Source organism: Danio rerio, chromosome 4 (genome assembly GCF_049306965.1).
Source record: "Danio rerio strain Tuebingen ecotype United States chromosome 4, GRCz12tu, whole genome shotgun sequence".
NCBI lineage: Eukaryota > Metazoa > Chordata > Actinopteri > Cypriniformes > Danionidae > Danio > Danio rerio.
In genome coordinates this window covers 6,694,982-6,719,313 of record NC_133179.1, presented here as the reverse complement: position 1 = coordinate 6,719,313, position 24,332 = coordinate 6,694,982, and the positions used below count along the sequence as shown (strand labels likewise).

The window sequence follows — 24,332 nt, the reverse complement described above, 5'->3', positions numbered from 1 at the left end:
TAATTTCATATTTTCATTCACTCATTTTCCTTCGGCTTAGCCCCTAAATGTCAGGGGTCGCCCAGCGGAATGAACCACCAACAATTTTTTTTTTTTACGCTACATTTGTTTACGCAGTGGATGCTCACCCAGTACTAGAAAACACCCATACACTCTCACATTTACACACACACACACTTGTAGCACTTGTAGCATATGTCAAGGGTGTCCATATGTCCTGGAGGGCCGGCGTCCTGCATATTTTAGATCCAAGCCCAGTTAACACACCTGAACCAGCTAATCAAGCTCTTTCTAGATATACTAGAAACTTCCACGGACACCTATGCAGGGCAGCGGCCCTCCAGAACAGATTTTGGACACCCCTGGTGTATGTCTTTGGACTGTAGCAGAGCACCCAGAGGAAACACACACCAACACTGGAAGAACATGCAAACTTCACACAGAAATGCCAGCTGGCATAGATAGGACTTAAACCAGTGACTTTCTTGCTGTGATGCAACAATGCTAACCACTGAGCCACTGTGCCGCTTTTAAAAGTAATTATAATGTCAATAATTTTCTCTTTTGTATTATCCGGAACCACACAATTTCTTTGGCTGTATGTTTATTTACCTGCTGGTATCCATTTAATTACATTTCGTTTAATCACAACAGTTTAAGCTTAAAACAAAACCTTATTCAGTGTTCCACTGGAGGAAGAAATCACCTCCATATGATTGCCCGAGGTTGAGTACCTGCACAGATGTGGGCTTTTTTTATGTGTCAACTATCATGATACACAGAACGCATGCTTTTTCTGTGTAATGTGTGTACAATATATAGTCACACTGAATCTTCAGCAGTCTTGATGGCGGTCTTTCTTCATCCCGTCATCCCATTCCTTCCTCGTTTTCATTGAAAGTGTCAGGTCAAATGGATAAACAGCACGTATTTACCCGCCGTCTCGATACTGTCAAACACGAGTCTGTACTGGCGCTCGCTGGGGTATTTATGACTCTCATTCTATTTATTATTACCTGCTTTGCCTTTATTATCTCATGGCCTCTCTGATACATGGAGCCTCCTCTGAATTTTAATTTGAGGAACGTGTGATTATTCCTGCCAGGGCCTGTAAGAGGACGTCCTTCATGGTTCTCTCGCAGTGATGGATTAACACCCAGCCACTTAATGAATGGGCCTCATAAGTTGTTAATGCTGTTTTAAGGTGCAATTTCTATTCATTTTCTGGCCGGCGTGAATCACGTTTTCTCTTATTCAACTTTTTTTTTTTCTCACTAGCATTTCTTCTGTAGTTTGTTTAAGAAGCACAGCTTTGAAGTGTGCTAAGCATGTGTATTGCTATGAAAGTGTATTGACTTACAGAATCATAGCATTATCAGACAAGTTTTGCCTTTCATTGATTCATTTTCCTTAGTCTCTATTTCAATGGAATAAACCGCCAACTATTCTGGCATTTGTTTTACACAGTGGATGCCCTTCCAGCGCAACGCATTATTGGGAAACATCACACACACTCATACACTTCGGACAATTTAGCTTATTCAATTCACCCATAGCGCATGTCTTTGGACTATGGGGGAACCCGGAGCGCACGGAAAAAAACCATGCCAACACGGGGAGAACATGCAAACTCCACATTGCCTTTATTCATTTATCCAGTGTTTTTTTAGAATCGTCATCCGTAATTAAATAAGCTTCAAGAGTTCACACTTTTAATTGTTTAGCATTAATAGCAAGTTTGGCATACTGTCCCGAGAGAACTCTAATAATCAAGCCAAAAGCTGCCGCCTGGTTAATATAAAGGGGGTCAGAGATAAGGTAGATCTCGAGAACTTCCCTTAGAAATGGGAGGAAAAGGAGTAGATGGGGTGGAAAGAGGGATTCTTCTAAAATGAAGATTAGGCAGTAGGGTAAAATCAGCCTATTTATCATAAGCTTGGATCAATCTGATTGGATTATTGCTGATTATGGATGACAATCCCGCCATGCTCTATTATATCACATGCTCCTCTTGAAATGAGTTTATAAAACTTTGCTTATAATTACATTTGAACATATTTGTCTGTAATTTTTAATGTTTGTTAATATATTTTTTTTATTGGTAGGAAATAATCAAACAAATTAATTTTATTCTAATACAAATACAAATAAATTACGAAAATATGCGCGCTTAATTAAGCATTTGGCAATTTTCTTGACAAATTTATTAATTTAAAAAATTGTATTGTTGAATTGTCATATGAAATAAAACAAACTTACAATATGCCACAGCCATATCACCCTGCACAAGAACAGTTACTCACTGAAGCTAGGCAGGGCTGTGCCTGGTCAGTACCTAGATAGAAGACCACATGGCAAAACTAGGTTGTTGTTGGAAGTGGTGTTAGTGAGGCCAGCAGGGGGCACTTAACCTGTGGTCAGTGAGTCCTAATGCCCCAGTAGAGTGAAGAGGACACTATACTGACTAAACATGCTATATCAATACACAGATTACTACATATATACAATATATATATTAGTACAATTTTACATATTATTTCTAGTTAAGGATTTGTAATGGTCGGAGGATGACGTTTTATAAAGGCATTTTTATAGAATCCACTAGTTACTTTTATTCATTTTATATTGGTAGAAAAATCAGCAGTTAAAAGCTTTTAGAGGCATTTGTTAGCTTGTCTATAGTTGTCTTTAATTCATCTAAAAGTAAAAGGAATTAATTTATGTTTTCTTTTGTTTCTGTCTCATCTTTCTTCAGTCTTTTTTCTTAACAAATTACGTTATCGTCGGCCTACACAGACATGTGATTCCTGCCTTCAAGGCCAAACTATTCCTGTTTCTAAAAGCCCAGTTACAGTTAAAGGTGTTAACCAGATTTTCTACGGCGGATTGTAGGGTCAGTTTTACGCCGCATCTATCGAGCCTTCACAACCACTCCATGCACTTTATCGCCAAATCCAGTAATCTTTAGATTCCCACAAACACATATGCAATCCGTCAGCCTCCAATCCTGGCCTAAATGACAGCATAGCAGGCTAAGCTAGAAGCTCTGGCTTGAATACGGCATGCTTCAAAAAGCCAAGCAGGATGGCTAAATTAGCCAACCTCAGCATCAGAGCAGGGAATGTAGCGTCTTCCCGCTTCACTGGGTAGATTATTCTCAGGTATCAGGAGCCAAGAAAGAGGATTATTTCAGCGCAAATAGAGTTGTCAGTTTGGAAACTCCAGATGCGATCATTTCCATCTCTGGATAATTATGGGATCAAGGAGTGAGGTTTGGGCTGGGATGAGCTATCACTCTCTAATGAAGGATTTTTACACTGCAGAGTGTCTCTCCTGATCCTCACCTCCTGCTTTAATAGCAGCGGGTCCGTCTGACCTGGTGATAATTGTATGCTTTGTCTGTTCTATAGTCTATTAGGGGGTTAAAAGTGTGTGGAAAGTGGGCACTGTTGACCTATGACCTGTTCACATCAGAGAGCTATTGGTGAAAAAGGTCTCCATTTTTTGGCTTTATGATGGTCATCTCTATTCCAGACTGAAGCATCTGTGAACTGAGGGTGGCAATGGTATGGCTTCATTAATTTTTATGATGAGAGCATGGATTGAGAGTTTAATAGTAGTAGAGTAAATTGTTAGGAGCCAGTGAAAGTCTGCAACGTTGCAACGCTCAAAGTTCATTACAACTACAACAAGAGATATTTTCTTTCTACAGTTAGGAGTAAGAAGTGGGTATATAATTTTCTGGGTTTGTGACATCACAAACACTCAAATTTGCATAAACCCCAAACTCCTTTAATATTCACGATCCGCTTAATAAATATGATGTCAAGGGATGCAGCTTCCTCGTCCAAAGGCCTACTTGGAGGCTCAACAAATGGTGCTAATAAACATTTACAAAGGGATGCAATACTTTCATAAATCATAATCACTATATATGCAACATACCAACGTCATTATACACATTTGTGTCTTGATATGTCACAAAAACAGGCACACACACGCACACATACACACACACACAACCTCAAGCAATCAAGCAACCACCAAAACAATAAACAAGCAACCAACCAACCAACCAACTAACCAAGCAAGCAAACAAGCAAGCAATCAACTAACCAACCAACTAACTAACCAAGCAATCAACCAGGCAACCAACCAAGCAAGCAATCAACTAACTAACCAACCAACCAACCAACCAAGCAATTAACCAAACCACCAACCAAACAAGCAAGCAAGCAGCCAACTAACCAAGCAAGCAAGCAAGCAAGCAAGCAACCAAGCAATTAACCAAACAACCAGCCAACCAACCAACCAACCAACCAAGCAACTAACCAACCAACCATCCAACCGACCAACCAACTAACCAAGCAATCAACCAACCAACCAACCAACCAACCAACCAACCAAGTAATCAACCAACCAACCAACCAACCAAGTAATCAACCAACCGACCAAGCAGTCAACCAACTAACCAACAAAGCAAGCAAACACGCAAGCAAGCAAGCAACTAACCAACCAAACAAGCAATCAACCAACCAACCAAGCAATTAGCCAACCAACCAACCAACCAACCAAGCTATCAACCAAGCAATCAACTGAGCAAACAAGCTATCAAGCAAACAATCAACCAAGCAAACAAACAAACAAGCAAGCAAGCAACCAACCAACCAATCAACCAAACAACCAAGCAAGCAGCCAACCAAGCAACCAACCAATCTATCTATCTGTCTGTCCGTCCATCTATTGTTTGGCCGAGTGTTGGGGCAGGAGCTGTTTAGGGCTAGTAATCAGGTCTATTGGTTCAATAATGGTGTGATTTGTAACAGGTGATGTTAACGGGTGATTGTAATTATGATTTGGTACAAAAGCAGCATCCAGGAAATGTCTAGTCCTTTAGGAGCTAAGATAGGCAGAGCATTGCCAGTTTGTCATCAAACTTTTTTAGATTTGGAGATGTATATCTCAATTACTGCATGGACTTTATACTGTTCCTCTTTATATCTTTATTTTATCTAGCACACTAATCACAAATCAAAAAAATTATAAAATTTTTTAATATACATACAAGAAAAATGTCAACTAGAAAGTTCCCTAAATTGAAGAACACCCTGCCGTGAGGGGAAGTTGTTCTGAGTGGTCTTGCTAGATGGTTTCTTTCTCGTACAACTTCAAACCAGTAGACACTGACTTGCTATTTATTTTTCAACTTCTTTTTTCATCCTTCTTATTAATAACTACAGCTTTTTAACAGTCTTCAATATTCATTCGTTTGTATCCAATAACAAACCAAAAAAAGAGAATCTCCTAAAGCTTTCTGACCACTTGAGGATGAGTAAATGAGTACTCGTGATCTATCCCTTAGATGTGCTCCGCCACCCAGATGCAGCAGCTGTAAAACCGCTTTGCGTTGTCTATAATACTTATGAATGAAAGGCCGGACTGTCTTATTTCATAGCGTAGTATTGAGCATTCATTCCCTCCGGTGTGTGTGACACGTGAGGGGGTTCCTGCCAAGCGCGCGGGCTGGATATGTCGCGCTGGGCTGTGTGCGCTTGGAAAAGGTCACACATTTGAAGGGATGGCCATTATGTTGGTGTCACCGCATGATGATGTATCGTCGGCACCGGGCTCTACCTGACACACAGCGAGCACGAATATGATTTCAGAGAGCATTAAAAATTCAACAGCCTGACCTAATTACGCTGTAATATTCAGATGAAGGGCCGCACATCACACTGGGAGCTTGCCTTTGCAATCCGTTTCTAATTTTATTTAGTTTGATTCGTCAATAGTGTGGGATTGTAATGTCCCGACTCGGTGTAGTGCTTTCATTGCGGATTTACATTGTTTGTTTATACCTTTAACCTCTTGTATTATATGGCATTAATATGCAAATACTTCCCCCCCCAGACGCCATGCTGTTGGGGTTGTGAGTGGGGTAAGATGAGCCACTTTTTACTCTGTTGTGTACTATGGATGCTGTTACACATAATTGTATTTAAAGACTTATAAACTTAATTATGAAGAAAGCATTTGTATCTTCGAGTCTGATATGTTGCAAATATCAGAAATACGAACACAAATGATTTGCTAATGCACAGTTGACATTTGAAAGACAGTTTTCCTGCATGTTTTATTAATGAGGCTGGACATTTAACATTACAAATGTGTTTCAGTGTACAGTAATGCAACAGATGTCAGCATTTAGGCAATATTAATTGCATTGTAAATACTAGGATGTGAGTGGCACAGCTTATATCTGATACCCTTTAACCTCCATGTCATATTTTAGGGAAAATGCTGCAGTTTAATAATTAATTGCTTATCCCTGACCACATTATGAATGTATGTGCCGTTTTTAGACCTGGATAAATGAGCTTTGACTATATTCATTTCACATGTCATGTAGAAAATTTACTTTAATATTTAGTTTGCTTTCCTTGTGATATAAATAGTGGATTAAAGGCATCTTTAAAAAAAAACTACAAGAAAAAAAAAACATGCAACATTTTTAATGACTTTTTAATTTGATTTCGTGACTTTAAAAATAAGATTTGCTTCCTTGAGAAGCAAGACTTGAGTTTGAGTATATTTTATTATACTCAGCAGCCAGACTTTTCTGAGTTGTTATCTAAAATAACTATATGTGAGAATTTTTATGTATTAAACACTTGTTTGGTGCCTGTTTGTTAACTTTACGCAAATTTATAATCAATAAACTATAGGATTATAAGCTGTGTTAATGTTGGCAAGTCATGTTTTCCTTTCTTTCCTTTCTTTTGCTGATTGTTAATCTAGGGTCGCCAAAGCAAAATGACTCGCCAATGCGAATGCCCTTCTAGACGTAACCCAGCACTGGGAAACACCCATACACTCACATTCATTCACACATATACACTACGGACAATTTAGCTCACACAATTCACCTGTAGCACATGTCTTTGAACTGTGGGGGAAACCGGAGCACCCGGAGGAAATCCCCCACGAACACTGGAGAACATACAAACTGACTCAATCGAGGCTTGAACTAGCAACCTTCTTGCTGTGAGGGGATCGTGCTACCCTCTTCGCCACTGTGATGCCCTTTCTTTTCCATTTAGTCATTTAGCAACCCTTTGATGCTCTACATGGGTCTACAGTTTGTTTTTTCTACATCTGCTTTATAGCTTGTGCATCAAAGGGTTAATATAATAAAAATGGAGAAAAGGGAAATGTTGTTTTATGCTTAAAATAAACCTCTGAGAAGAAAAAAAAGGAGGAAAGCAGTGTTTGTGTGGACGTTGACTGAATGTTTGTTATAAAAATGGTGCTGCAAAGTTATTTCTAACATTTTTTATTTTATTTTGAAGCATAGGACAGAAAAGAGGTTTACAGAGAGTATATTGAGGCATTGAATTATGTTACTGTAAGTCCCTTGTTTGCGAAATTGTAAAATTTTCTAAATTTGTTGGCTGCAGTTTCATTTAATGGCCACCGGTGTCGCTAATAACAAGGGTTGTTGCTTTAAAACAAGACAAGGCAATTTTATTCATATAGCAGATTTTACACACAGTGGCAATTCAAAGTGCTTTACATAAACAGGAATAAAAAAGGCGAGTATAAGAAAATTAAAATAAAGAATAAAAGTGAATAAAACAGATAAAGACAGATTCAAATGTGTTAAAACCGGTTATAAAAAAAGAAAAAAGAAAAGAAAGACATAATAGTGCCATCTCTCGAACGTAGCTCAGTTCAGTAAAGGCACAGCTAAACAGACGTGTTTTCAGTCTTTCCTAATGTTGGGGCACATCTGATTATTACTGGAAGCTGATTCCAGCAGCGAGGGCGCAGTAGCTGAAGGCGGATTCACCCTGCTTTCACTGAACTCTTGCAATTTCTAATTTATATGATCCTAATGATCTGAGGGATCTGTTCGGTATGTATTCAGTGAGTTTATCTGTAATGTTTTGAGGTCCTAGGCCATTTAGTGATTTATAGACAAGTACTAATGCTTTAAATCTATGCTGAATGTAGCTGGGAGCAAGTGTAAAGGCCTGAGGACAAGTGAAATGTGCTCTCATTCTCTTGGTTCTGGTGAGAATCCTGGCTGCAGCATTCTGGATGAGCTGCGAATGTCTTTTTGGGAAGGCTAATGAGGAGTCCTTTACAGTAATCCACCCTGCTGCTGATAAAGGTATGAGTTCCTCTAAGTCTTAGATAGAAACAAAGCATATAATTCTTGCAATGTTTTTGAGATGATAGTTAAAAAATAATGAAACAAAATACACTTTAATTAAAGATGCAATATACTGTAGGTGTGTTGTCATTTTCAGATATATTCAAAACCGAAAATTAATAATTCTCATTAAAAAGAACAGTGTTTGCAGTGCACTGACACATCTTACCCCTCTCCGCTTGTGTTTAAACAGTAAAGTCCTTTCACTTAGCATGTGTGGTGTGTAAAACGTCAGGTGGAAATCCTTATTTACAGCATCTGTCTTGCTTTAGGCACCCGGCCTCTACTAAAGACGCGGAGAAGCTGGGATTACACTCAAGATAAACACTATCTCTGCACACAGGCAGTCTTAGAGAAAAGCAGCAGCATTTCCTGGCATTGTTCTAGAGTTAAATCAATTCCCCGCGGCATTCAACTCCCTTTTCTTACCCCGCTGATCAGGCCCGGTTACAAACAGCTATCATTTGCATGAGAAAAAAAGGAAGCTCAAATGGAGAGAGTGGCGTATTATCAATATTACAAAGTGTTGCAGGTAGCTTCACTGAAGTCAACGAGGAGCCCGGCTTTTCATGTCTGTGCGCATTGATTTAATGCTACTTAAAACGAATTGCAGATCAATTGGATTACCCAGAGGCAGATTTAATGAGCCGCACACCGCAAAGGATGTTTGTGCCCCCCCGTCATCTCGGCGAGAGAAAGAGAGACTCGTCATTCTCCGGAATCCGTTTCTTGAGCGGCCGTCATAACAATAGCACAAACTTTGGCAAAGTCTTTGAAATGTATGATAAAACATATGGTTTTACTATGGTTTTCCAGAATATGTCTTGAAGTACCACAGAATTACCATGTGATTGGTGGTGGTTTGTTGTTTTGCTAATGCTATATCATGACATATGGTATTATAATTCTCAATATGTATATTATTACCATCGTATTACCATAATCCAAGTGTTTTGGGGAATACCTGTAGTACTATTGCATTTCTTTACTATGGTATTCTCTTAACACTTCATAGTACTACAAATCATTGTTTTACCATAGTACGTTTACCATAACTTTGGTAATACCATGGTTTATCCATATATTTTGAACATATGACATGGTTTTACTATAGTATTCTATTAAATACATCTTGGTTTTTTGGCACACACACCATTGTGTCACAATAATATTCTTTGAAATACTTCAGAATACTAAAAATCATTGTTTTATCATAGTAAATTTACCACAACTATGGTAATACCATGGTTAATTCATGTTTTTTGAACATATAGTATGGTTTTACTATAGTATCCAATGAAATACATGTTGGGTTTTTTTGGGCATACACCATTGTATTACCATAATATTTTTGAAATGTTTCAGAGTACTATGGTTAATCCACGGTTTTTGGTCATGTACTATGGTATTTCCATAATATATATATTCCATAATATATATATTTATTTATTTATTATTATATTTTTTTTAATAATTTGAAGTACTCTATTTAATTCACATTATTGTGACATATTACATTGTATTACCATAGTATTGTTTGAAATACCTACTAAAGAGTATTATCTGGTAAGTAATGTAGTAGTAGTAGTACATTGTGGGGGTTAGAAGGGAAATTGCTGTCTATCCAAGTGTTTCCTAAACCTGTTCCTAAAGGCACACCAACAGTACACATTTTCACCCTCTTCCTAGTCAAACACACCTCAATTACCTCATTAGAGCAGAAGAGACTCCAAAACCTGGAGTTAGTGGGTCAGATAAGGGAGACATCCAAAATATGTACTGTTGGTGTGCCTCCAGGAACAGGGCTGGTGGACACTGATCTACACCATGGTATGGTAATTGGTACACCCATAGTTTATATAGTACATGGTATTTGGTACTTTTCAAAAAGTGCAAACACAGTAGAATATGAAAATGGCAGTATTTCAATAACTTGAAATATTTAAAACCATCAAATATTAAACTTACGTTTCTAAAATAAGAAATCAAAAAGATATCAGCTTGTCCACAGCAACAAAATCAGCATTAAATTAATTAGCATTTTAATTAGCATTAGCTTGTTTGTTTAACGTCACATCGTACTTCAGTTTCTCATCAAATCTTCTGGCCAATCAAATGCTCTCTTGCATCTCGATTCCACACACTTCATTGTTATTGGTTGTTTTTTTAAAGGGGGAGGAGCCACTCTGTCACGCTCTTTCTTCATATTTCAGTTCAAATTACGTCATACATAGAATATACAGATTTCAAAACACTTCACGAGACCTTTACCATCCCCAGGCCTCTGCCAGATCTGCAGTGGATAAAACTAGTCTGTATTTATAGAAGATTTTGTGATTTTATGCACAACTTCATACATCATTATTGTCTTGTTTCTATCCCTGCCAACTTTCCTTTTCTAGCCCATTACAGAGTACTAGAGAGCGAGTTCATCTTGATACTAGCATAAACTCCCTCTGTTTGACAAGCATGTTTTGAGTGGCTCTATACCATCAGTATAAATATTTATCCTCGCTGCCGATCCGCACCTGGGATCAATAAGGACTTTTCTCCGTGCTAATCAGATTGCCTCAGGATCATATAATTACTGTTGAATATCATGTTACAGTGAACAGAGTGAGATGTCATCCGAGCCGTGTGTATATCTGTGTGGTTGACCGCGGGACGCCGGGATATCCCATGAGCATCAGCAGACGAGGACTTCTAGTTGGACAAAATAGTGGTGCTCAAATTTAGATCAGATTCATGTTTGGATCAGAGGTTGAAACTAAGATGGAATCAAAGGAGTGCAATGGGGGAGGTGGAGCGAAACATGAGGTCTTAAGTTTAATTTTAAAGGTACTTTTAAAGGTTGATGATATTAGAATGTTTTTTGAGAATGTATAACACATACAGCTATATCATGATTTTTACGTCTTAAACACAAAACAAGAAGAAAGCAAGAAACAAAGGTTGCTGATTCGAGTGTTCATGGCCGGGCCAGTTGGCATTTCTATGTGGAGTTTGCATGTTCTTCTAGTGTTGACGTAGATTTCCTCCAGGTGCTCAGGTTTCCCCTACAGTCCAAAGACATGCACTATTGGTGATTTGGATGAGCTATTGGCTGTAGTGTATGAGTTTGTGTGTGAATGTGAGGGGGTATTGATGTTTCCCAGTACTGGATAGTGGCTGGAAGGGCATCCGCTGCGTAAAACATATGCTGGATTTGTTGGCGGTTCATTCCGCTGTGGTGACCCCTAATATATGGGACTAAATGAAAACTGGAAACAATTGACATCCATAGTTTGCAACAGCTAGTGGTTTTTGACATCTACTAACTATCGTTTTTATGCACATTTTTTTTTGTTTTATTTTAATACCGTGCTACATTTTTAGATGTTAGTGCTTCACTTTTCAGCTACCTTGATAGTTGTAAATGCATTAAAAAACACCCTTGGGAACATAGAAGAAAAAAAGGAAATAAAAAATAAATATTGATAAGATTAAATAAAGAAAGTGATGATTTTGTTCATATGATATGGCTTGTTATGGAAGTATTAAAGGCATGACGGATCCATCTTTTAGGTAAAATATTCTTTTGAAGTCACAATTCATACGTTATTTATTTTCTATAGTGATTTTACCATGTAGATTGTGTTAAAGAAACTTAACGTAAAGGTTTGGTCATGGTTTATTTTGATAGTCCATTTGTTGAATTAAGTTGCATCTACATGCCTACTAATACTCATTAGGTTATATGTATACTGTTAGGGTCCAGAGTTGGGGTTTGTGTAAGTTGACATCTACTAGCAAAGTGTCTTATAGTCAGTTAAATGTCTGTTTAGTAGCAGTATCAACCGATATTAAGCAGACAGTCTACCAATACTCAAATAGGCCATCAAAATAAAGTGTTACAGTTTAATTTTCACTGCTGAAAAAGAGCAAATCCATTGATGTGCAGCAACACAAGTCTCAAAACCAAGCAAGCCAGTGGCGGGGAGCAAAATCTCACCAATTGATGAAAGTGAAGGAAGAAAAACCTAGAGAGCAACCAGGCTCAGTTGGGCATGACCATTTCTCCTCTGGTCAATGTGTTCCAATTCATACAGCTTCCAAACTATTGATTTAATGTTCTCAGTTTGACTTTGAGAGTCGAAACCAAAGGCAAAACAAAATTTATACTTTTGGCTGTAATTAATACCTATTTTTTCTGCCTGTTTTAATATTTTTATTATTATTCTAAGACCTTTCATATTGTATGACAATTCATATGTTATTTGATCCATCTCATACAGCTTCTTCTCTTTTTTAAACTATCGATCATCAGTAGGTTTAAATCATCAATATTGTTTAAACGTTGATAATTAATACCTCTGCTTGTTTTTTTTATTATGTTATTCATTTCATTTCATACAGCTTCCAATCTTTTTCAAACTATCGATCATTAATAGTTTTCGATTATTGATATCGATTTACTATCGATATTTAATACTTGTCTGTTCTTTTTAAATGTTTTTATTATTATTGTATGACCTTTCATATTGTATGATAAATCATATGTTATTTGTTCTATTTCATACAGCTTCCACTCTTTTCGATCCATTTTATGTTGTCAGTTTGACTTTGTGAGTCAAAAACAAGGGCAAAACAAAATTAATACCTGGCTCTATGTAATACCTATGCCTTATTTTCTGCCTGTGTTTTACATCATCATCATCATCATCATCATCATCATTATTATTATTATTATTATTATTATTACTATTACTATTATTATTATTATTATTATTATTATTATTATTATTATTATTATTATTATGATTATTATAATAATTATTATTATTATTACTAATACTACTACTATTATTATTATTGTTGTTGTTGTTGTTGTTGTTGTTGTTGTTGTTTTATGACTTTCAAAGTACTAGTAGCCATTTACTTGGTTCTTTAATGTTTACACAGTATTAACATTGAAAGAACTTTGCCAGAACATTCTGAGAACGTTCCATATTGGTTGCACTGGCTTCCCATTATCTCTTCACCTTTTTTGTAAATGATTCAAACATTACTTGACCTAAATCAGCTCTGACCTCTTCTTGCCAAACCCCACAGTCTCCTGTAACCTTCAGATGGCCACCTGAGGAGAAGTCAAACCATGAGGCCACGCTTGGCTTCTTGGAAATCACACCTCAGTGACGCACATCACAACTCAATCACCCACGAGCACCATCCAGGCACACACCTCCACCCCCTTGTTGACTTGATTAGGGTGAGTGGAATTGTTTCAAAAACCCTCTCACACACACATATATGCAGACACAAACACAGGAGGGGCTCATAAGTCTGATTTCAAAGCTTCGTAATTGGGAAAGGATCTTGGTGTTCCTTTATTGTTTCCTGATTTTAATGTGCATGAGCCACGATTACGGTATGAGGGTCCATTTAAAGAACGAGTCGGCGCTGAAGATGAAGAAACCGCGTCAACAGCCATGTCGTACCCTGCCATTACCGCTTCGGTTCCCTACTCCTATCCTGCTATTTGTTCCCATTAAAAAAGCCTACTAGAAGGACTGCAATTCATTCAGACGTATTGTATGTGGTAATGTACACTATTAAGTACCAGTATATTGAAACAAACCTTTGATTAAATGTATTTGAATCACAAAGAAACAGCAAGAATCCTCCCTTGCCTTTGTTAATGAGGGCCTCATTGTGCTACCTGTGCTCACCGACTTTTGTGCCTGTGGTTTCAAGAGGCCTTTCTTCACAGTTCTACTCTAATATTAAATCAAATCAACTTCGGGGGGAAAAAAAAGCTCTTTGTTCGCATTTGAATAATTTGTACATATTGTTAGTTATAGTGGCTGAGCTCGTAGCAATGTAAGGACGTTAGATGGATTTTTTTTTTGCCAACATAATTGGCATTAAAATGACGGTTATTTTTTATTTAGATTTACGTTGTGTATAATTTGTTTGTTCGTTTATGCCATTCATTATGCTAATTTTTGTTTTGAGCCATGCAATTTGAATACAGCAACAAACCAAAACAAATTGTGTTTGCGGCATAAAAATGCATCCAAAAGGGTGCGAAAACGACACCCATGCACCTTAAACACACAATACAAAGACAGCCATACGGAGAAAGGCATGCAGATCTATGTAAGTATCATACTGTTTGCATAATAGATTAGGAATTAGCATTTTTGTTCATTTTCCATGTATGCACAGTGCCCTGGAAGAAAAACGCTCCATGCATATCAGATCAGCCAGCCTTCCATTCCGCGCGCTATATTATTTGACAATCTAAAATGTGTAATTTGCATGAAATTGCTTAATTAAAACACAGTCACTTGGGGTATTAATTTCTTTGTCTGGCGACGGAGTGCAGCGCAGGCAGATGTAAAGGGGTGTCAGAGAGGACTGTCAGGAGATACTGTCCCAGCACGATGCGTCTTGGTTGGGGATGCCTCCCTGCTTTGGGCACGATTAGTAAAAGGAGGCCGGTGCTTTGGCAGACTGTGGGGTAGTGCAGGAGGAGGGTGAGGAGGGTTGGCAGTGTGCCATCGGCATGTGAGATCTGAGAATTGGTGATACTGAGCACCACACGTCCAATAGATACACATGCTACTTGTGTGATATGAAATCCACACTAGTCTGTATCCATGTATCATGTGGTCTGTCTTTATGTACTGTTTATTCATTTCCTGTTGGCTTAGTCCCTTTATTAATCTGGGGTCGACACAGTGGAATGAACTGCCAACTTATCCAGCATTTGTTTCACGCAGTGGATGTCCTTCCAGCTGCAACCCATCACTGGGAAACATCCATACACACTCATTCACACACATGTGTTCAATTTAGCGTACCCAATTCACCTATATCACATCTCTTTGGACTTGTGGGGGGAAACCGGATCACCCAGAGGAAACCAACGTAAACACGGGGAGAACATGCAAACTCCACACAAAATACCAAGTGAACAGGTGAAGCTTGAACCAGTGACCTTCATTGCTGTGAGGCGATCATGCTACCCACTCCGCCACCGTGATGCCCATGTACTTTTTAATCCTATTCAAATTAAAAGTTATACAGATAAATTGATAAATACACAAACAAATACATAAATAAATCAAGAAATGTAAATATTATTTATAAACAGTTATAAATACCTATTTTGAATATGTATTAATAGTGTAAATGATAAACATATTTATTTTTTATTTTTTTTTTTTATTTCAAGGTATTATTAATTTTTTATGTTATTTAGATATTTAATCTAAAAAATATTTTTTTTTAATAATTAATTAAACATTAGATAATAAAATAGATATTTTTATCTAAATTACTGGTATTTCTGTCTGAATGGATTGTTTAAAAGTGATAGCATATCTGTCACAAAGTTTATGTGTAAGTTTATGGATTATGTTTATTAATTAGTACAAAACTAACATACAAAATAAAATATTTTATTTACCTGGATAAAAGTAATTGTACTAAATTGCTAGAAAAAGTTACCTCAATTTGGAGACATTAAGGTCTGTCTTAATAATGTTGATAGTTTTTAGCAATGCTATTTAATTATTTAAAACCTAAAAGACTTGAATATAATTTTGTCCATCCATCCATCCACTCCTCCATCCATCCATCCATCCATCCATCCATCCATCCACTCCATCCATCCATCGATCCATCCATCCATCCATCCCTCCCTCCCTCCATCCCTCCCTCCCTCCCTCCATCCATCCATCCATCCATCCATCCATCCATTTCTCCATCTATCCTTCCATCTCTCCACCCATTCCACCATCCCCCTATCCATCCATCCATCCATCCATCCATTCATCTATCCTCTCATTCATTCATCCATCATCTCATCCATCCATTCCTCCACCCGTCCCTCCATCTTCCATTCATCCATCCCTCCATCCTCTCATACATCAATCCATCCATCATCCATCTCTCCATCCATTCATCTCCTCATCCGTCCCTCCATCCATTCTTTCATCCCTCCATGTGTTCATCCTGCATACATTCTTCATCCCTCTATCCATCCATCCATCCCTCCATACATTCCTCTATCCCTCTATTCATCTATCCATACCCTATTCCATCATACCATCCCTCCATCCATGCATTTATCCATCCATTCCTCCATCCATCCACTCATCCGTCCTTCCATCTATCCATCCATCCATTCCTCCCTCATCCATCCATTCATTCATCCATCCCTTCATTCATTACTTCATCCATCCATTCTTCCATACATCCACTCATCCATCCATCCATTTAAACTTGCATTCTGCTATTGAAAATTATTGTCAGGACACTCCTGATTAAGTTGGAGAAACAACTGAGACTTTTTTTAAATATATCTAACACACAATCCATCGTATTTATTAAGCCTAATGATCTACTCATGTATATCCCAGTGATGAGTTGCAGCTGGAAGAGCATCCGCTGCGTAAAACATATGCTGGATAAGTTGGCGGTTCATTCCGCTGAGGTGACCTCTGATTAATAAAGGGACTAAGCCGAAAAGAAAATGAATGAATGGATCTACACGTGTATAATCTTAGAGCAAAAGCTTGCCTCAAATCTTTTATTATTGAAAAAATATACAGTTTTGAATCAGAATCTGACAATCAGAGCTGATCCTCTCAAACCTGCGCTCCTGCAAACCTGAGAGCTCACTTTCACATCAAGATGCGTCAAGCCAAATGTCCCATTTTTTCAAACATTTTTTCAAACATTTTTGTCTTAAATATCAAAGGCAACATGGGCACGGTAACATTTGAATATTTTCCTGAGCGCCTACAATAGGGCCCCGCAAAGTGAAGTAGCACATATCAAAATGAAAGAGCCCTTTCTCTCTCTCTATCTCTCTCTTTCTCTCATTCTCTCTCTCTCACATCACTGACTGCCTGTGAAGGGCTTCCAAATCACAGTCCTTGTACCATTCAGCACATACAAAAGGGCTGTGTGAGCCTGAGCAGGCAAGGCCCAATTAAAATCCTTTAACAGAGAGAGAAAGAGAGCCGGGCTCGGGCTGTAAAGGAGGCTGTCAGTGAGTTGTGGAGTCGACAGCCACACACAGGCTCAGTGACAGCTCTCCAGAGCCGCTACCACACACGCCATTTGCTCACAGGACCTTAATTGGGTCTTTGATGTCCCTTGGAAAGGTGGCAGAGAGATGGAAATGTTATCGTCGCCCACTTTCATATACTTGCCTGTACCAGCTTAGGTTGTTTATGGTTTACAATAAGATATGATTCGCTTGTTTGCTTGCTGTCTTTTACTTTTAACTCCCACCCGTTTTTTAAAGAGATGAGTCAGGATTATTGTGGTTAACAAATGAGTTTATCTTTTTGTATTGATAATAATAATAATAATAATAATAATAATAATAATTATTATTATTATTATTATTATTATTATTATTATTATTATTATTATTATATTGTTGTTGTTGTTGTTGTTGTTGTTTTATTATTATTTAAATTGTATTATTATTGTTATTATTATTTAAATTGTATTATTATTGTTATTATTTTATTATTGTTACTTTTTATTATTATAGTTATTATTATTATTATTATTATTATTATTTGATTATTATTATTATTGTTGTTGTTGTTGTTGTTGTTGTTGTTGTTGTTGTTGTTGTTGTTGTTGTTGTAACTAATATTTGTGCTAAATTGTAGAAACAAATATTAGTTTGTTCCAAACATAGTAGGGATAGTAAGAATGTCCCGATCAGGTTTTTTGCCTCCGAGTCATTTGATTTTGAGTTCCTACCGATACCTGATCCGATACTTCTATAATACATAAAAAAGAATAAAGAAGAGCGAATAAACAGATCCAGGATGTTTCTTATGTTTTATTTAATTCAACTTATTTTAATATTTAACAACTATATAAGCAAATAACTTAAAATACCCGGCAGACAATCCCAAGTTTACACATCTCACAGTTCGCTCTGGCAATGTTGTCGTCATCAACTTTATAATACCTGCAGACCGCAGACATACTCACACTTTCCACTTCAAGCTGCTTCCTTGTTCTACTTTGCCAGTGTTTAACCAATAGCATCTCTGCAACAAAGCGATGTCATGCCGCACGCTTCGATGTTTCTGTGTGAAGTCAAGAAAGAGGTCTAACCGTGCACGCTGGCGCTGTTCACTGATTAGTGATGCAGATAAATGGATCTCAGCTGATAGATGCGGTGGAGAAAACTCACTCTGCAGACACACACTTGTGTTTTGATCAACAAGTAGTGCTGTAACCGCAGAGAGGAGAGGAAACGTCACGCCAGCAGGTCAAAGGGGCCACAGAGAGAGAGAGAGAGAGAGAGAGAGAGAGAGAGAGAGAGAGAGAGAAGAAATGGAGTTTACTTTCATTTTCTCCATGAGAGTGAAATAGGAACTTCTGCTGTCAGTAAATGACTGTCCAGTAAACACACACGCAGTGAATTGTGCAGTTTTTGTGTTTTAATTACTCACGGTCTCCTCCCTTGCCAAAGTATTTTACCTCGACATAGCACATATGAGATAAATGACATCAGTACTTAACCAATTGTGATCTATTATTAAACCGATACTGAATTGTCCTCATCTGCATACATATATTCGAGTCCTGATCGGGAGGTAACCTCCGATTCTGATCAAGTCTAAAACCACAAGATCGGGCCCGATTTCCAATCACGTGATCGGATCTGGGCATCCCTAATTAGTAGTAGTAGTAACAACAATAATAAGGAGAAGAATCAGTAGTAGTAGTAGCAGTTGTTGTTGTTGTTGTTGTTTTTGTGACAGTTACAAGTTACAAGTGGTCACAAGTCCAGCCTGATCTCATGAGGAAACATAAGTATTTTACATTGGTTAATTCATATAAATTAATTCGAGTTCAGTCGTATGAAAATATACGATTTTATAAAGGAGGCGTGGCACCCAACCCCACCCCTACACCCAATCGTCATTGGGCGATAAGCAAATCATACTAAATTGTATTAATGAGATTGTACAAATTCAAACGAATTAGCCACTAACTCAAAAAGTTACGAATTGCCATGAGATTGTGTTAATAAAGTCCATAGTAGTCATATTAATAATTATAATAGCTATTGTTGTCAAATAAGAGTTTTAACAGATATTTTAATAATTGTTAGTTTGTTTCTTTGGTGTTAGTTTATAAAAAAAAAATTTATTATATCCCTTACCAACTTTAAAAATGGTACTAAATTATAGCAGTAACATTATGGCAACAACAACAACAATAATATAAATAATAATATTAATACTCTCAACTTCTCAGAAAAGTTTTTGTGTAATGCTCTAAATCTAAATTTACCCAAGGCTTTTTTTGCGCATTGTGAATCTCCCAAAAAACATGTCAGATCTGTGTAATGGACTCTAAATCAGCCTAATTATGCAATGCTTTCTTAAGTCTGACCAGTTCACTGCTGCTTGATGCAACCCACCCCACGATCTGTTGTAAGAAAAAAAAGCTAATTCTCACATCTCTCCTTTCAGAGTCATTACGCCGTTAGCTTGCATTTTAACTCCTGTCAGGGTCGTAGCATCTGTAACTTCCACTCCGTGCTTAATTCTCTCTCCATAAATTCACAGCCATTGCAAGGGGGCAATAAAAGGTGTGCGTGTGTATGTGTGTGTTTGTGCCGGGGAAGGCTGGAGAGGGGCGAGTCCCTGCTGCCACCGCTGATCAAATGAAACAACAAGGGCAACGGCAGCTAATGCGGGAAGCTGTTTAGTGCAGGGCTGCCTTTTGAAATGATGATGATAATGGATTCAGTCCGCTCATTAATGGAGTCCGAGTGCTCGTTAGAGTGAACAAACAAGCCAGCCTGTCAGCACTGGAAATGCCAAGTGCCGGCAACTGTCTCCGTTTTATGTGAGGACGCGGCGTTCTCGCCATTTACCCACCTACTCCACCCCCAACATCAAAGTCTGTGACGGGGACCACCGCGACACACCACCACGCCACCCTCGGAGGCGGCTCAGGCGAACGGGGTCGCCGGGTCAAGAGGGATGAAATCGATTCCTTCTCTTTTGGCTCGGTGCTTAGATAAGTAGAGAGTTTTGAGCCTGGGTGTTGACTTGTGCAAGCGCTAACTAGTGGGAGTTTCTTTTTATCTAAAGCTGATGTAGGAAGTCAACAAAGAAGTCGGAATAGCAATCTCCCCCAGCACCACCTGTACTAGTACTTTTGTATGCTAACTCTGGAATTCAAAGGCACAAGGGATGGCAACCTGTCAATCACATGAGATCCACCAATAATCAATCAATCAAATCAATGTTGTCCTCAAACAACCAAATTGGACCCAACGCTAAATTGTATCTTGCCTCATCAGTGGTTTCATTTTGATGTAGTTCACAGAAGAAGAAAAGTCTACCAAACTCTTTTGGCTCTGTCCCTAGATAAGTAAAGAGTGTTGATCCAGTGTGTTCACTTGTGCAAGCAGTAACTAGTGGGAGTTTACTTTTATCTAAGGCTGATGTAGGAAGTCATCAAAGAAGTTGGAATAGCCTCCTCCTCCAGCATCACTTGTATACATCCGTTCTAGTACTTATCTATGCTAACTCAGAATTAACATGCAGAAGGGCTGACAACCTGTCAATCGCATGAGATCCACCAATAATCAGTCAGTTAACTCACTGTTTTCACCAAATCAGTCTCACCATAAATTTGTTCTTGCTCAGAAAGTGGTTTCATTCGGATGTACTTTACATTAAGAAAAAAAGACCATTCTCTTTTGGCTCCATCTTTAGTTTAGAGCCTCGTGCAAATGGTAACTAGTGGGAGTGTCTTTTCATCTTCAATAGTTGTAATAGCCACTTCCCCCAGCACCACCTGTCTAAATCTGCTTAAGTACTTTTGTATGCTAACTGTGAATTCACAGGCACAAGGGTTGACAATCTTTCAGTCACATGAAATTCTCAAAAAAATCAATCAATCAAATCAATGTCGACCCCAAATGACCAAATCGAACACCTCTCTAAATTTTAGTTTGCCTCATCAGTGGTTTCATTTGTATGTACTTCACAATAAGGAGAAAATAATACAGTTCTCTTTTGGCTTTTTAGATATCTTTAAAAGATATTTTAGCAACTCGCTAACAAGAAATTGTGTTTAGTGTTGATCAATTTGATTTTGTCCAATGGATACTGTTTGTTTTATTTCCCTGGTCCTCTGCAATTCACCTCCACCAGCACCACTTGTCTAAAGCCTGATTTCTACTTCTATGTCAAGCGATCGTCATACCGCACAGTGCATACCTTGCCCGTTGCTGATGCCAATGTGAGCATTTTTACTTTTGCATTCTGTCCATGTTGGTCTGCAAGAACACTAGTAAAATGCTATTACACAATGAGGTTTCTATGTTACACTGTGTCGTATTTATTTTCCAGTGTTTTGAGTTTACGCTGGAAATATGTGCAATGCTTCTCTTGCAGAAGCTCAAGCACACTTAACAGGCAGGAAATGGTAAATGTTAAACAACTTTAGACATGAATTAAGTATTCAGCTGCAGGACTCAAGACTTAAAACACTACCGCCACTGGCCTTAATCCACTTACATGGTCTTGGCCACACCCACACTCATCACCGCTGCCAATCTCAGATCATTTCGACATGTAGTACAAAAAATGTGAGGTGTACATTAAGGTATGGCCAAGGTAACCTACTGCATGGACTCAATGCAGAGGTATAAATTTTCCTAAATCTGCTTAACTCAGAATTCACAGGCACATGGGCTGCCTACCTGTCAATCACTTAAGATCCACGAACTGTGCACCGCAATCATTAAGTAAAGTCTCACAAACAAAATTTCAAGAGGAGCATGTGATATGATTGATCGCAACTGGTCTCATCTGTAAGCATTTGTGCGCCTATAGAATCCTTCCAAACTCACTATAAATAGCCCGACTTGCATTACTTCCTAATCTTCATTTTTTGAAGAATCCACCCATTCACCTCATCTCCACCTTTCCTCCTTTACCAGGGGGAGCTCTCGAGAACTACCTGATCTCGTACCCCCTTACATGCTCATTGCCCAGGCGGGAGCTCAGGGTTCTCTCTCTGGACAGCATGCCAAACCTGCTATTATTATTGTGAACTCTTGAAATCAATGTCGACCCCAAATGAGTTCCACCCTAAATTTCCTCTTGCTTAATATGTTGTTCATTTAGATTAAAAAAATAAATAAAAATCTGCAGGTCTTTTTTTGTCCTTGTACTTAAATAAGGCAAGGCAAGCTTATTTTATATAGCACATTTCATACACAATGGTAATTCAAAGTGTGGTCATAAGTCATTGTCCTAAGTATAATGTTTAGAGCGAGTTTGTTGACTTGTGGGCAGCACGGTAACTCAGTGCGTAGCATTGCTGCCCCACACCAAGTAGGTCATTGGTTCGAGTTCTGGCTGGGCCAGAAGGCGTTTTTGTGTGCAGTTTGCATGTTCTCCTAGTGTTTTCGTGGGTTTCCTCTGCTTGCTCGACTTTCCCCCACAGTCCAAAGACATACTGTAATTGGATGTAGTAAAAAAAAAACTCTCCACCGCCCTCAGCACCACCTGTCTAAATCTCCCATGGTAGTAATATGAACAGGCAATAAGGTCAATAGGCAGTGATATCATTCGGATCACAGTATGGATGAAAAATGAATGATTATGATGATATAAATAATCATTCACCATTGACTGAGAGGTAGATGAGCGTAGGACTTTCTGTTTTTTCCAAACAACAATAATATAAATGTTTGCAGAAACTTTAGGGGCTGTCGTAGTTAGTTTCTCTATTCTCAAACGTGTGAAATTCTTACACATTCTTACATTCGTCTTTCTCTGAAAACAAAGAAATTATTAACAGGCCTCACCTCAGCTGAAACAGTAGCGGCACTGACTTTTTCCCCCCCTCTACATTCTTCAATTAAACATTGGCTGAGCTAAACTGAGTCATCTACTGTATGTCAGCCGATCCTCGATCTCCCGGCGTCTTTGAACCCATCAAAAAATAAAATGACAACATCTTGTCAAGGAAGTTGAAAGATCAGAGGACTTGGGTTCCTGAGATAAAATCGCAAGGGTCTGCTACCAATTCACAGAAGTTCGAGCTTCCACCAAGAACATAATGAGTGCGTGTTTGGCTACTTTTTTAGTAATTCGTAACGCACCTTATCTTCCCACAACAGATCTTCCCTAATCAGCACCCTTTTTTAGTACTTGTCATTTACTCCTCTTGTATACATAGTAATCACACCTCTTCATATCAGAAATGAACTGTAATACTGATTAAGTTTAGGAATTCATTTTTTTCTTCAAGTGCAACAAAGTGTGAAGTTTCAGATAACACCCTGTTCTGCATGAAAGGAGCATTTGATCATATTATATAGTTTTTTGGAGGCAGAAAGAGTCAGGCAAAATTAACCCGGGTTGCATTAAGAAGCTTTAAAAAAAAAAAAAAGCGAGAGAGATATGTATCATGCATGTGGAGATGCATAAACATGATGGGGCAGCTTAAGTAGAAAATGAGATCTGATGCCGTACTGAAGAAGAGACCTCGTGCTCGGAATGCATTTAAATTTAAATATTCATATCATTATAATCCAGAGGAATATGTAATGACTGTATGATATTTTATTGAGGAGGTTTTAAAAATGAATGCTGTCCCAACTCCTTAATAAAAATCCTGCCAAAGCTCTTAGTAGTCATACTGAAGGCGTTCCTCTTTGGTGTCATGCCAGTCAAGTCTGCTACAGGTCCTCGGGTGCTTTGCCCAGCCCCACACACACACACACTCTGTCTCGCAGGATGTCTTTCTTCTAGCTGTATTTACTACTTTCTTTGAATCATCGGCTTGTTCTAGTGCATTTATATTTTCAGAAAAACATGGCAGAGATTGGATGCACATGACAGTCCCACGTGTGTTCTCTCTCACACTCAAACACACTCACAGATATGTTTACTTTGCTACCTAAATGGGGACATATAATAGCTAGCAACTATGTTTACACATATACCTGTATGTGTATATATGTAGGTGCATTTAATGAGCCCCTATTATGGGTTTTTGAAAATGCAGTGCAGTGTTTAACACAGCTCTAAGTGAATGAAAACATTTAGTT

The 24,332-nt window shown here is 38.2% G+C and overlaps 1 protein-coding gene across 15 annotated transcripts in view; it reads left to right on the top strand.

Moving 5' to 3' along the window:
- Positions 1-24,332, top strand: part of mdfic (MyoD family inhibitor domain containing) — a 348,344-nt gene that overhangs the window by 170,271 nt on the left and 153,741 nt on the right. The window contains exon 9 of one of the 15 annotated variants that reach the window (XM_073945426.1): positions 13,307-13,463. The exons of the other annotated variants lie outside the window; for them this stretch is intronic. The gene's annotated coding sequence lies outside the window, so the exon portion shown is untranslated. The remainder of the gene's footprint in view (positions 1-13,306; positions 13,464-24,332) is intronic. 15 annotated transcript variants of the gene reach the window in all.